Source organism: Arvicola amphibius, chromosome 2 (assembly GCF_903992535.2).
Source record: "Arvicola amphibius chromosome 2, mArvAmp1.2, whole genome shotgun sequence".
Lineage (NCBI taxonomy): Eukaryota > Metazoa > Chordata > Mammalia > Rodentia > Cricetidae > Arvicola > Arvicola amphibius.
Window position 1 is genome coordinate 56,054,294 of NC_052048.2, and position 12,050 is coordinate 56,066,343.

Here is a 12,050-nt window from a genome sequence, read left to right on the forward strand (position 1 = left end):
GACACTTCTGGTAAAAGCCTGCCTTCAGGCACCCCCAGCTCTAGCCCCTGTCCAGATAAACCCAGCTGCAGTCAATAGGATCTCTTGCCTTTCCATCAACCTGCTCACCTCTTCCTAAACCTCCCAGGATGAAGAAACATCTAGAACCTTTTGGGGTAGAAGAGGAAGTACTGGGTAAATCAATGATGGCAGACACAACTGCCCTGTGTGTGGAGAGCAGGAGTCAATTCCTGCAATTGCTTGCAGGTGAAACATGCAGCCAGCTGAGCCCAGGACCCAGCACCGCAGGCTACACTCAGCCTCGAGGCGAACCACATCCTCCACTCCATTTAAACTCCTGGAGCAGAGGATGGAAGGAAAGGCATAGCCAATGGAGTGCAACTGGATCAAACCTTGCTTGCAATCCAGCTTCTCAATAACTACACGGTCCTTCTGCCTTTACAGTCTTCCAATGGAAGGGGTCAGGGATGGGGTGGGGAAGCAGAGGGATTCTGAACAGGGCTTCTGAGGGACAGGAAGGGAAAAAAAACAGACCTGGAAGCTCCAGGCCTTTCTGGAAGAAGTAAGGACTTTTCTGGTGTCTACCGTGCCCCAGGAAACCTGTACTGAGGACATTTGTGCTGCTGCCGCTCCACAACCGAGGAGGACATCCTTGCGTCAGCTAGGAAGGTTATGAGATGTGGGTCACAGGCTATGGCAACTGGCCAGACCACAGTCCTTAGTCAAGAACTCCCCAGAGACAGAAACCAGCACACACACCGCCTCCTGGGTACAATCTGGGTCTCTGTGTCACTCAAGCACCGACTGTGCGAGCTCCTCATGCCACTGCCAACCCGGCTCCCCAGAGTCTTCCTCTCACAAATGAGAAAACTCACGCACAGAGACGGGAAGCTATCAGCCTCAAATCACAGCCTTGTAAACTATAGACATAAATCCAGCTTGCCTGACAACAGCCTGCACTTGCTAGGGTCCAGCTGTCTCCAAGGGGAGCTTATGTAGATACAGCAATGTCACCCAAGCACCCAGGCTGCTTCCCTCCTGTTCCCAATTGGGTCTTGGATTCTCCAAGTGAGTGATCAGGGTGCTTTGAGTGTCATGGCCTTGAATCTAGTTGAGGGCTACCTGTAACGTGGCATCTCTCTAGGCAGGGGTGGGCAGGGAATATTGAGGAGGTCTATTACAAATACAGACTTCTGAGTCACATGCCGGATCCAGGGAGTCAGTGTTCATGGCGGGGTCTGGAAATGAGCATCTTTGATAGATTCTTTTCAAAGGCATATTAAGAATTAAGGAGTGCTATACATGAACAGAGTAGGGGACTAGGTTCAAATCCTGCTCCCTGAACTGGGAAACCTCCATCACTTTTCTGGGCCTCAGCGTCTCTGCCTGTCAGGCAGGAATTGCTATGAAGATGAGGAGAAGGTTAGAAGGTTCTTTGCACGTATGTAGACAGGGATAGATCGACTTCCGGGTTTCCGTTTTCTCTGTTCATCAGACTGCTGCTTTGGGGGACGACAGAAAGACCAGAGTCTGGCTTCCTTGCAAATAGGGCTACATGTCTGGTGGGTGGTGTTCCGCAGGCCAGGCAGAGGACAGTAGGAAGGGGAGTAACTCAACATCTAGAGAAGGGATACTAGGTTTCAATGCTCACTAACAAAGAGCATAGTGTGGTGGACGCCTGGGCTCAGTGTGGCAGGTCGGCCTGGGAAACCCCCATGAATGCACACAGAGGATGCTTTCCAAGCTGTGGGAACCCGGGCACCATGCTGCTGCGCACAGTGCAGTTCTGCTCACTGTTTGTGGGGATTCTGCTGTGGCCGAGGTCTGGGATAGGTTTGGCATGAAGACCCTTCCCTCCACCCAGAGCCACAGACTAAGACAATAAGAAAATCAATCAAGTGAGCTGCAAAACCCAAGAAGGAAAGTCACCAATTTAGAGCCTCATTCTTGAAGACATTCCAAGTATTCAACTCTTGGGATTTTCAAATTGAGAAGGAGCACGAAGCTTTGCTTGATAAATATAACAAATAGCTCAAATATATACGCAGTGCCCCTGTTTTCTGTATCCTCCATGAGGAGGAAGCAGACTTAGGGCATTGCTGGAGCAGTCAGCCTGTGTCCCTGTGGATGGAGGGATCTAGCTCTGACACCCACTGTCCATCCAGCCTTTGCCTCATCTTGGCTCTGACAGAGTTCAACAGGCAAGGCACCTGAGATTCTAAAGAAGAGGGCAGATCTCTGCCTGAGGAGCTTTGGTCTAGCAGGGAACAGTAGCATGAGGATACACCTACTGCCACAGACCAGGGAGGATAGTAGAGTTTGCAAAGTTAGATAAAATGGAAAAACAGGTTGCTTGTATTTGCGAAGAGCCTACTGTGCGTCTTGGGGAGTGTGGGGGCACATAGAAGGGAATCCCGGCTCTTGATTCAAAGTAAAGTCTTAGGAGACATTGACATACATGCTCAGGATGGGCAAAGGCATGAGATAATCTGACTGGTTCTGAGAGACTGAGGGTTGTGGAGAGGTTGAAGAATGGACAAGCAAGAAAAGCCTTCATGGTGGCTCTAGCCACTGCCCCCGCCTGGGAAGAGAAGGTTAGGAAGGGAGTGTATGTCCTCACAGGCTTGAGAGATGGGACAGAAGCTTAGGTTAAAGCCTTTGCTTTTAAGCTTGTTCCTGTTTCTGTGGTGGGACAGGTCCACACTCACACATCCCAGGAAAGCCATTCCAGTCCAGGGCTGCTGGCCCTGCCAAGGGGTCAGGTAGTGAAGGCTGGGGATGCCATCCTGCTTTCTGGGGCCTTCCCACAGAGGTGGAAGGCCGAGCTGGGAATACTGGGAGTTGCCCCGAGGACCCTCGAGTGTGTAGCTACAGTTCCTCAGGTCCCACAAAGCTGCAGCTGAAGCAGACACTACTAAACAAAAGCAAACCCCACACTTGCTCCCGGCTGAGCGCCCTGCTGAGCAGGGGCCTGAGCCAGACATCTGGCTTCCAGCAACACTGGTGATCTTCCAAGGAGGATGGCAGAAAGCATGGTCTGGGGCCTGGCACCCTGGAGGACCAGGCGGGGAACCTCTAACCCCCCACAGCAGGCATGGGCATGCGGGAAGAGGAGTCTCTCTGTCATACTGGCTCCGGACAGCGACTGCTTTCAGAACTCCTCCCCCCACGAGTGCCCTTTCTAGCGATGTCCTTTGGTGTGACTTTTTTTCTGTCTTTCTGAAATCTTATCTTTAAGAAAGCTCACTCCTTAACTAAGCCGGCTTATCTCCTTCCTCCATCCCGTGTCTCTAAATTATGAATTATTCACACAGTCCGCTCAGCAGTCTCCCATGATTCCACACAAGCCAAGGCAGGGCAGGGCTTAATCCAGCAGCCTTGACATCTTCAACCACACGCCAACCCTGTGGCGGCAGAGGCAGCCCAGAAATGGCGAATGACCATCTGTCACACACATGGTGCACCACAGTCACAATTTCCCTGTCGTCATCATCTTTTTTTCTTTCTCTTTCTTTTTTTTTTTCTTTTTTGGTGGGGGAGACACATGTTCTTAATATATAGCCCTGTTTAATCTAGAACTTGCTATGTAGATGAGGCTGGCCTTGAACACTCAGAGCTCCACCTGCCTCTGCCTCCCCAGTGCTGGCACTAAATGCATGAGCCCCCACAGCCCACCCCGTCTTTCTGCTTAGGAATGATCGCCGTGTAGCAAAGTTCCCCTCACAGGAAACCTCAACCGAGCTTCAGGTATTCTCTGGTAATCAGTCCTCCTAAGAAGCACCATGCCAAACCTGGGTCACCTTCAACCCTGCCATCTCGCTTGTGGAGACAGCCCAAACATAGGACAGGCAGAGGGTCACCTGAGCTCTCTGAAGAATAGCAAAATGGCTCTCTGAAGGCACGGGGAAGAGTCTGTGAGAGAACCTGGCACTAAGCTGAACCTGGCAAAGGGTCACTAAAACGCGAGCATGAGTTCTAGGTAACACGGTGCTCAGTGTGCACCTGAAGCTGGCTGTGTAACGCTGTGCCGCAGCCAACCTGTAGAAGAATTCATACTCTAACAGTATGGTATAGTTCGGAAAGCATACAACCCAGGAGACAGCCACAGATAACACTAAGCATTGTGCTCTGGACAGCAGTATGCCCTCCCTGTTCACATCTGCATCGACAGCCACGATCTAACCAAAGTGGGAACTTTCCAGCTTCATTAGAATCTTAGTGGGATACCAGTACTAGTGGGGTCCTTTACTGGAAGAATCGTGTGTGCCACTGTCTTGCACAGTTACCGGCTGCTGGTCCATCCGCAGAACTCACGAGGGCCAGTCTCGCAGGATGTATGCTAGTGTCCTAGTTTGTCTCTCTGCTGCTGGGATAAACGCTCAGACCGAAGCCAACTTCAGGAGGAAAGGGTTGGTTTTATTTCACCATTGAGGGGAGCCAATGAGGGAATCCAAGACAGGGGCCTGGAGGCAGACACTGAAGCAGGAACGCCGAGGAAAGCTGCTTACTGGTTTGCATCCTGAGTCTGCTCTGTGTACTTTCTTATACAGTCCAGTGGGCTGGGCCCTTGTCCTTCAATTAGCAATCAACAAAATGTCCCACAGGCATGCCCAAAGGTCAATCTATTGGGGGTGATTTTTTGGGGGGGATGGGTGATTTTTCAACTAAGGTTCCCTCTTCCCAGATGTGTCAAGTTGACGGGCAAGAACAGCAGTCATAGTGAGTTCACTAACACTGGTGGACAGAAGGGAGACAAGCGAGTGAAGACCCTGGCTATGTGGCACACCTCTATTCATATTAAATGTCCCATGTGAAGACCCTGGCTATGTGGCACACCTCTATTCATATTAAATGTCCCATTTGAAGACCCTGGCTATGTGGCACACCTCTATTCATATTAAATGTCCCATGTGAAGACCCTGGCTATGTGGCACACCTCTATTCATATTAAATGTCCCATGTGTGCTCACACTCTACAAGAACACATGGTGGGTGTGGTTGCTTTTCATGCTCGGCTCCCAATACACTTTGTACATTAGGTATTGGGGATGGAACCCAGTGCTTCAAAAATGCGAGGCAAGACACCTGTCACTGAGACATTACATCCTCAGCCCCTTTAGGCCTTTCTCTTTGTTTGTTAGTTCTTTGAAGTTCTGAGACAATGTCCGTCTCTGTAGCTCAGGCTAGCCTTGAACTCATTCTGTAGCCCTGGCAGGACTGGTGATCCATGTCTCAGCTTCCCCTAGTAACCTCCAGTCCCAATGCAAACATACCTTCAAATGTGCACAAATACACTGGAAAGCCTTAACCAAGGTGTTTTAGGGCAGCCTAAGCCTAGAAACAAGTTGATAGCCAGGGGTAGTTAAGTCGATGCTAGACTTCATGCAGTTTCTAAAAAGAACAGGGCAGGGCTATGCGGCCTAATGAGGAATGAGCTCTCTACAGTGACAGAGTCAGCTCCAGAAAGAGTATCCAGAGTACCTCCATTAGTGTCTAAAAAAAAGGGAAAAGATGCATATCTCTAAGAGGTAGGGGTGTGAGCCTGTACAGTGTGAACTCCATGGCATACTTAACGGACATACAGAGGTCAGAGGACAACTCGGCGCTCTCCATCTATTTTGTGGGACCTGGAATTAAACTTTGGGTATCATGCCAACACGCAAGTGCCTCTACCCACTGAGCCATCTTTTCAGCTCACACACAACTGGTTATAAAGCATTTAAAATGTTTTCTGCACCAGATGGGCTAGCTTGATGCCCTCGCCCCTACTGGCCCTGGGCTATGCCCACTCCTCCATGTCTTGGCCTGTTAATCAGACTGTTACAGGATGCTCCAGAGCAGGACCTGTCCTCATGGCAACCAGCCTCCCAGAACCCATAGATGACATCACAGGGCTCAGGCCATAGCCACTAACAGTAAGCAATATCGGGTTCACAAATGCCCTTCTCTCCATGACTGTCCCATCTGATTCTCATGGTAAGCTCCCAAGTTCCACAGTCACATGGTCATTTCCTCACTGAAGAAACCAAGACTCAGTATAATGAATTCTTCTGGCTGCCTACTAGGAAGTAACATAGGATATCCCTGAGATCTGTGCTTCCCACTCCAGTATTGAGCAGCGGGGGTGGGGGTGGGGTGGGGGTGGTACTGGAAAGCCAGGCTTCCTTGTGCAACAAAAATCTCTTCAAATCAAGCATCCAGTTCCCTCCTGCCTGCATTCTTTCTGCTGTGTATCAGTGAAGTTAGTTTATCTGATATGGAGCATCCTGCCATACTGTCCCGAGACAAAATAGCCTGCAAGCGGTTTGCTTACAGCTAACACTAGTTGCAGGGGTGAAGCGGGGCTGGATGCATGGGAGGCTGCTCCCCATCGCTCAGGGTGGGGTGCAGGGTTGGGAATCTTAGGTAGGACCATCGGACTACACCCTGGACTATCTGACCACACTGTGTCGCCTACCTTCTCTTTGTGTGGGCTAGAACACTGGTGACTGTCCACCACTCCTTTGGGGAGACAGGACTATGCTAAGGGTGACTTAGGCCCAGCATCTCACCTGGGCCTGGTCTCAATGACATAAGTAATAGGATTCAGATGAGTCTTGATGCAGGGAGACCAGCAGGGAGGGAGACATTTCGAACTGCTATATTTCCCACTGAGGCAGGGTGGCCTCGGCAGTATGGCTGTACAGGCTCCTCTGGGGCCCACACAGTTGGATACGCTAGGACCAACGACACAGGTCCTTAAAATTGAGAACTTGCCTGACATGGTGGCTCACATCTGTAACCCGGCACCCACACCCAGATGAAGGCACCTGCTCACTGTCACCTTGACACTAGCCCAATGAGACCCTATGCAGTGAGCCTGGCTAAGCCGCAGGATTTTTCAGCTATAGAATAGAGGGAAATGAACATGGTTTTAAGCCATTAAAGGTATGGTAAGCTGCGGCAGCTGGAAGAAAGTATGCCACCTGAGACTCAGCATGGCCCTTAGGGTCACTTGGACAAACACTCTATTGTGTAAATAGGAAAGCAGAACTCAGGAAGTGCGGCCCAGCAGAAAGGATCACTGGGCAAGCAGCAAAGAGCTGCAGTCCTTGATATAAAATAGGGCCAGTTCTGCCTCTCAGAGGGAGAGCCAAGGGTCTCAGCCTAAAACCAAACAGCGAACCAGAAATGACACCTTATGATTGATGATAATTGGTCACTTCACGTGCCTTAGAAAAATCATTGCCTCCATTTCAGGGGCAGGGGCTGGACTTACATGAAAAGCAGCAGGTCTTCAGAGCAAAGAAAGAGGGACAGACAGGGGCAGGCGGGACGAAGGCTAAGACCCAGCGAGGCTACAAAGCAGAGGAAAGCTGGTCCTGAGGCTGGGGGCCCTTCAGTGCCACCCTGCCCCCAGTCATTAGCTCTAATTGGCCCATTCAAAGAAGGTTAATACATGCCTGTCACCACGGCATTGTGGGTTAAATGCAGCTTGATGAGGCAGCCTTGGGGTGAGCAGTCCCCTCTCCTGGGATAACTGGGAGGCTGGCCAGGCCCCAGGCTCAGAGGACATTGTCTTGCTCGCCACTCCACTTTCTGTAACTGTCAGGGGTGAAAGGCTCATAGTTAATCACATGTGGTTTCAGTGGAGGCTGGAAAAGGCCAGGGCAATTCAGTCATTGCATGCAGCAAGGGAAGGGGGTAGTGAAGGCTGGCGTGGGTCTGGCAGATGACATGCTAGTCACCCCCAGCCTCTCCTCCTCCAGGCGGACTGTGAGCTGTGGCTCTCTGTCTCCCTCAATCTGCCACTGCATTTGTCCTTAGTCCCGAAGCTCTTGTGCAGGCTGCTGCTCCCCACATTTGCAAAACTGGCTCACTCCTAGTCTGAACAGATTCTCAAGAGCACCCAGGAGAGCAGCTCAAAGCCAGTAGGAAGCCTGGGAATGCCTCTAGGAAGACATTCCTTCATGACTGACCACTTTCCCGGCCCAGGGTGCAGGGCAAGGAGAAGGGTCAGATCTGTTCTGGCAGAAGGCATAAAGAGACCTCTGTGCCTCAACTTCCTGCCCATTCAGGGCAGAGCCTGCTGGGAAATGCACTGGACTGGACTCGGGCAGATTAATTGCAACCCAGCCTCTGCTCTCAACACCAGGAGCACCAGACATCCTGCGCTAAGCCTGTTTTTTCACATGCATCTCACTTCTAGGGACCTGGCTCCCAGGCTGCTCACCAACCCGGGTTCTCATCCTGTCACCCCGCCTCGGCCAGCTTTCTCTGCCAAGTGACTCCTTTATCCTGCTTTAGCAGGCATTTGCAGAGGGGCCTAGGAGCAGCCTTGGACTCCCCATACTTCTCAGGTCATGCGACATGGCTGATTCGGGCTGAGCAAATGCCATCAGCCATTCACAACTATCCCTTCCTGCAGACTGAACCCACTAGGGGAGGGCTGATGCCTGGCAGGAGACTTTGGGGTGAAAGTCTGACAGATATAGGGTATGTCCCTTTGAGATGACATAGGCCTGTCACGATACAGCCTTCAGAAGACACCAATTGGTTTGAAGGCTTTTTACCTAGCACAGGCTGGGCCCTAAACCCTCCTCATAGACTGCCAAGGGCACATGAGTTGTCAGTGGTGGGTAGGGAAGAGACTCCTTGGACACACAGGTGGGCAGGATGAGAACCCAGGTGAGGAGAAAAGGGTCGAGTGTCCCCTGTGGAGTGACCAAACCCCCTTTACAGATGGCAGACTCCATGCATTGCCCTGCTGCCCCCCTCCCCTCTGCATTTACAGAGCGGCTTAGCTCTCTCCCCTGTCTGGGCCTCAGACTTCTGTGTGCAAGGGTACAGACAAGTCACAAAGTAGTTCTGTGGTCTCCTCGTCACATCCTTTAGCAAAGGTGGGGGCTTTCAGAGGGACAAGGCTCTTCATCCCAGAAAGTGAGCAGCTGCCTGAACTCTTGATCCCAAGAATCTACTGACTCACTCTGCAGTTCTGAACTGGCCTTGACCTTTGGCCTCTGGCCAGCAAGGAAGCTTGCCTTTGGAACAGGGACCTCCTCGGAAACCAGATGGAGCATCATCTATGAGGGGCTTCCCAAAGGGGGCTTAGTCAGAGACTGCCAGCACTGACATCATCCCTCTTTCTCCCATGACCACCCAGAATAGCTCCAGGTGTGGCTGAGGCCAGCCACACTCTATTCTGGTCAGAGCCAGGGCCTGTTCTTACTCAGATGCCAGTCTCAAGACACATGATAGACACAGTGGCTTTGCAGTCCTGAGCTCTCAGGTCAGTGCTGCCCACCACCTGTAAGCAGTGTGACCCTGCTTCATACTCTATGAGCTCCGGGTCCTTCCTGCTGTCCCTTGTGGAGTCTTAAGTCACCCTCATTTCTTCAGGTCCCTCTTCATAGGCACAATCATACCGAGAGCCGTTAATTCACTGAGAGCCAACCACATGCCAGGCCCTGCCCCAAGCCCTTGGCACATGCCCCAGTTTCTCCACAGAGCCCAGTTGCTTCTATAACCCCATCTCCAGTGAGGAATCAGGTGTTCTAGGAGAGCTGCTCTCCTGAAGAAAACAGAAACACAGAAACCGACTCCCAGCCCTATCGTCCTCCCTCTGTCCGTTCCTGCTGTCACCCCACTGGAATCCTGAGCAAGTACTCGTAGAACCAGCAGAGTGAAAAGCAGGAAATGCTTTGCAAACTGTAAAGGGCACAAGGATGTGCTGCTACCCTAAGGTGCCAACTTCCTGAGCATTCTAGGTTTTCCCGTCCAGATCTGAGAGCCATGAAAGGAAGTCCCTGGGTAGCCCTCTGCTCCTCCCCATGGCAAAGACAACCCAGTGCAAAGAAGGGGGGATGGCTCAGTGTTGTGGGTGTTTAGTCTGCCCATCCATCTCGTCTACCACAGGATAGCTCAGAGCCTTGCTTTTCTCACCTGTGAAATGGGCTCAGGACACTAGGGCTTCCAAGAAGCTCAGTGATTCAAGATAGCTAAAACAGCGGCAGGGGGCACAGCCACCATATGGCCGGCCCCCTCACATGGATTACTTTACTTTCGTTCATTTTTTAGTTTACTTATTTATCATGGGGCGACACATAACACAGTGCGCGTTTGGAGGTCAGAGAGCAAGCACAGGGACTCGCTTCTCTCCTTCCACCACGTGGGTCCTGGGAATCTAACTCAGGTCCCTGGGACTGGCTGCAAGCACCTTCGCCCACTGCCCACTGGGCCGCCTCCCCGCTGGCCTCATTTTCATTCTTGTAGCAGGTGAGGAGGGGAGCATTATACCCCTGGCGCTGACTCACACCCGCCACACCTATGAATTCTCACAGGCAGAATGCGAGGCCGAGACGCAAGGCAGGAGGCCAGGCTCTGCAGACCCCTGGATGAAGTCCTGGAGAGTACAGCATAAATATGTGCTCCCAGCTTGTCGCTCTTCTTAAAGGAGGCCAGCCCTGCTCTTCTGAGACGAGGTTTTCCAGCTGCACTACTCTAACTTGAAGGAGGAGTCACAACAGTCTGCCAAGAGTGTCACCCACACCCTGGAGCAGCAACAACAGCAGCTAAAACACAGAGCACACCGTCTGTACTCTCAAAACACCCCACAAGTGTTCAAACCTCAAAATGGCTCCTAAGATAATATCAGTTTCCATTTTTCACAGATGAAGAGACTGAGGCACAGAGGTGTTAAGCTACTGACCTAAGGACACACAGAACAAAGGGGATTTGAACTCGGCTGGTTGCATGGCCCTAGGGAACACACTGGTGGCCCCACAGTATGTGAGCTCACATGACCTGCCCCTTGTCAGCAGCTGCTTCAGCACTACAGCCCTTGCTCCCGCTCCGCAGGGCGCCTGGCTGCTCACTGTGATCTTGCAGACTGGAGGTGCTGGCCTGTAATCCAGACTACTCGACTTGGGGGCTGAGGCAGGGGGATTAAAGGTGCAAGGCCTTCCTGGGCTACAGTATGAATCCAAGGTTCTTCTGTGCAACTTAGATCTTATTTCAAAAACAGAAAGGAAAAAAAGAGGCAAGGGAGGGGGTCTGGGGGGGGGTCTTCGAGTAAAAGCACTTGCTCTACAATTCTGACCACCTGGGTTCAATCCCTGGAACCATGGTAGCAGGAGAGAACTGAGAAACTGTGACCTCCACATGCACATCCTCTCTCTCTCTCTCTCCTCTCTCTCTCTCTCTCTCTCTCTCTCTCTCTCTCTCTCTCTCTCTCTCCCTGTCCCTTACACACACACACACACACACACACACACACACACACACAAATAATAAATGATAAAACTTAAATGAAAAAAAAGAGGGCTGGGGATTTATGTCCGCAGTTGAGTGCTTGCCTAACATGTATGAGACCCTGGGTTCAATCCTTAATATAGGAAGGAAGGAAGGAAGAAAAGAAGGAAGGAAGGAAGGAAGGAAGGAAGGAAGGAAGGAAGGAAGGAAGGAAGGAAGTCAGGCAGGTTGAACTTATGAAATAAACTGCTCTGGCCTCTGTGCTCAAGAAACATTCCAAGTAAATATTTCATTTGGGAAAGGAGCCTGTTGGGACAGAGAGCCTGAGCCCCAAGAGGTGGAATCACCCCCTTCCCATGCTGCAGTTTGCAGGGGACTCCGGAGGGATAGTCACAGCCCACTAGTCCCTTCTGAGTATGCTTCCCATGCTGGCATTTCAGTGAGTTTGTATATTGGTATTGTGAATGAGAGGGACTTCGTGTGGCCCTTACTGCTTCTGCAACTCCATCCACACAGCCAGTGGATTTTGTAACTTGTTTTCTTAATTGACCATGGAAGCAAATCTGAAATATCAAATTCTTGGGTCATGCCTTAACCTGGAGAAATTCCCCCTGAGCTCTAGCCAGGGCTCTGGACCAACACTGTGTATGTGGAGAGCTGGTCTGTTTACATGGAGACCAGCCACATCATCACAGAACTCGATCTCTGCCCAAGATGCTCATCCACAGGAGCAGGGCCAGAGGCCCAGGCTGTGCCTCCAAGCCCAGGGAGACTGGTCACTTTCTGCGGCAGCTGACATGGCTTTTGGGCTTGAGGCCATC

At 51.4% G+C, this 12,050-nt stretch overlaps 1 protein-coding gene across 2 annotated transcripts in view; it reads right to left on the minus strand.

The window, feature by feature from the left end:
* Positions 1 to 12,050, minus strand: part of Fgd5 (FYVE, RhoGEF and PH domain containing 5) — a 97,327-nt gene that overhangs the window by 63,992 nt on the left and 21,285 nt on the right. The window lies entirely within an intron of this gene.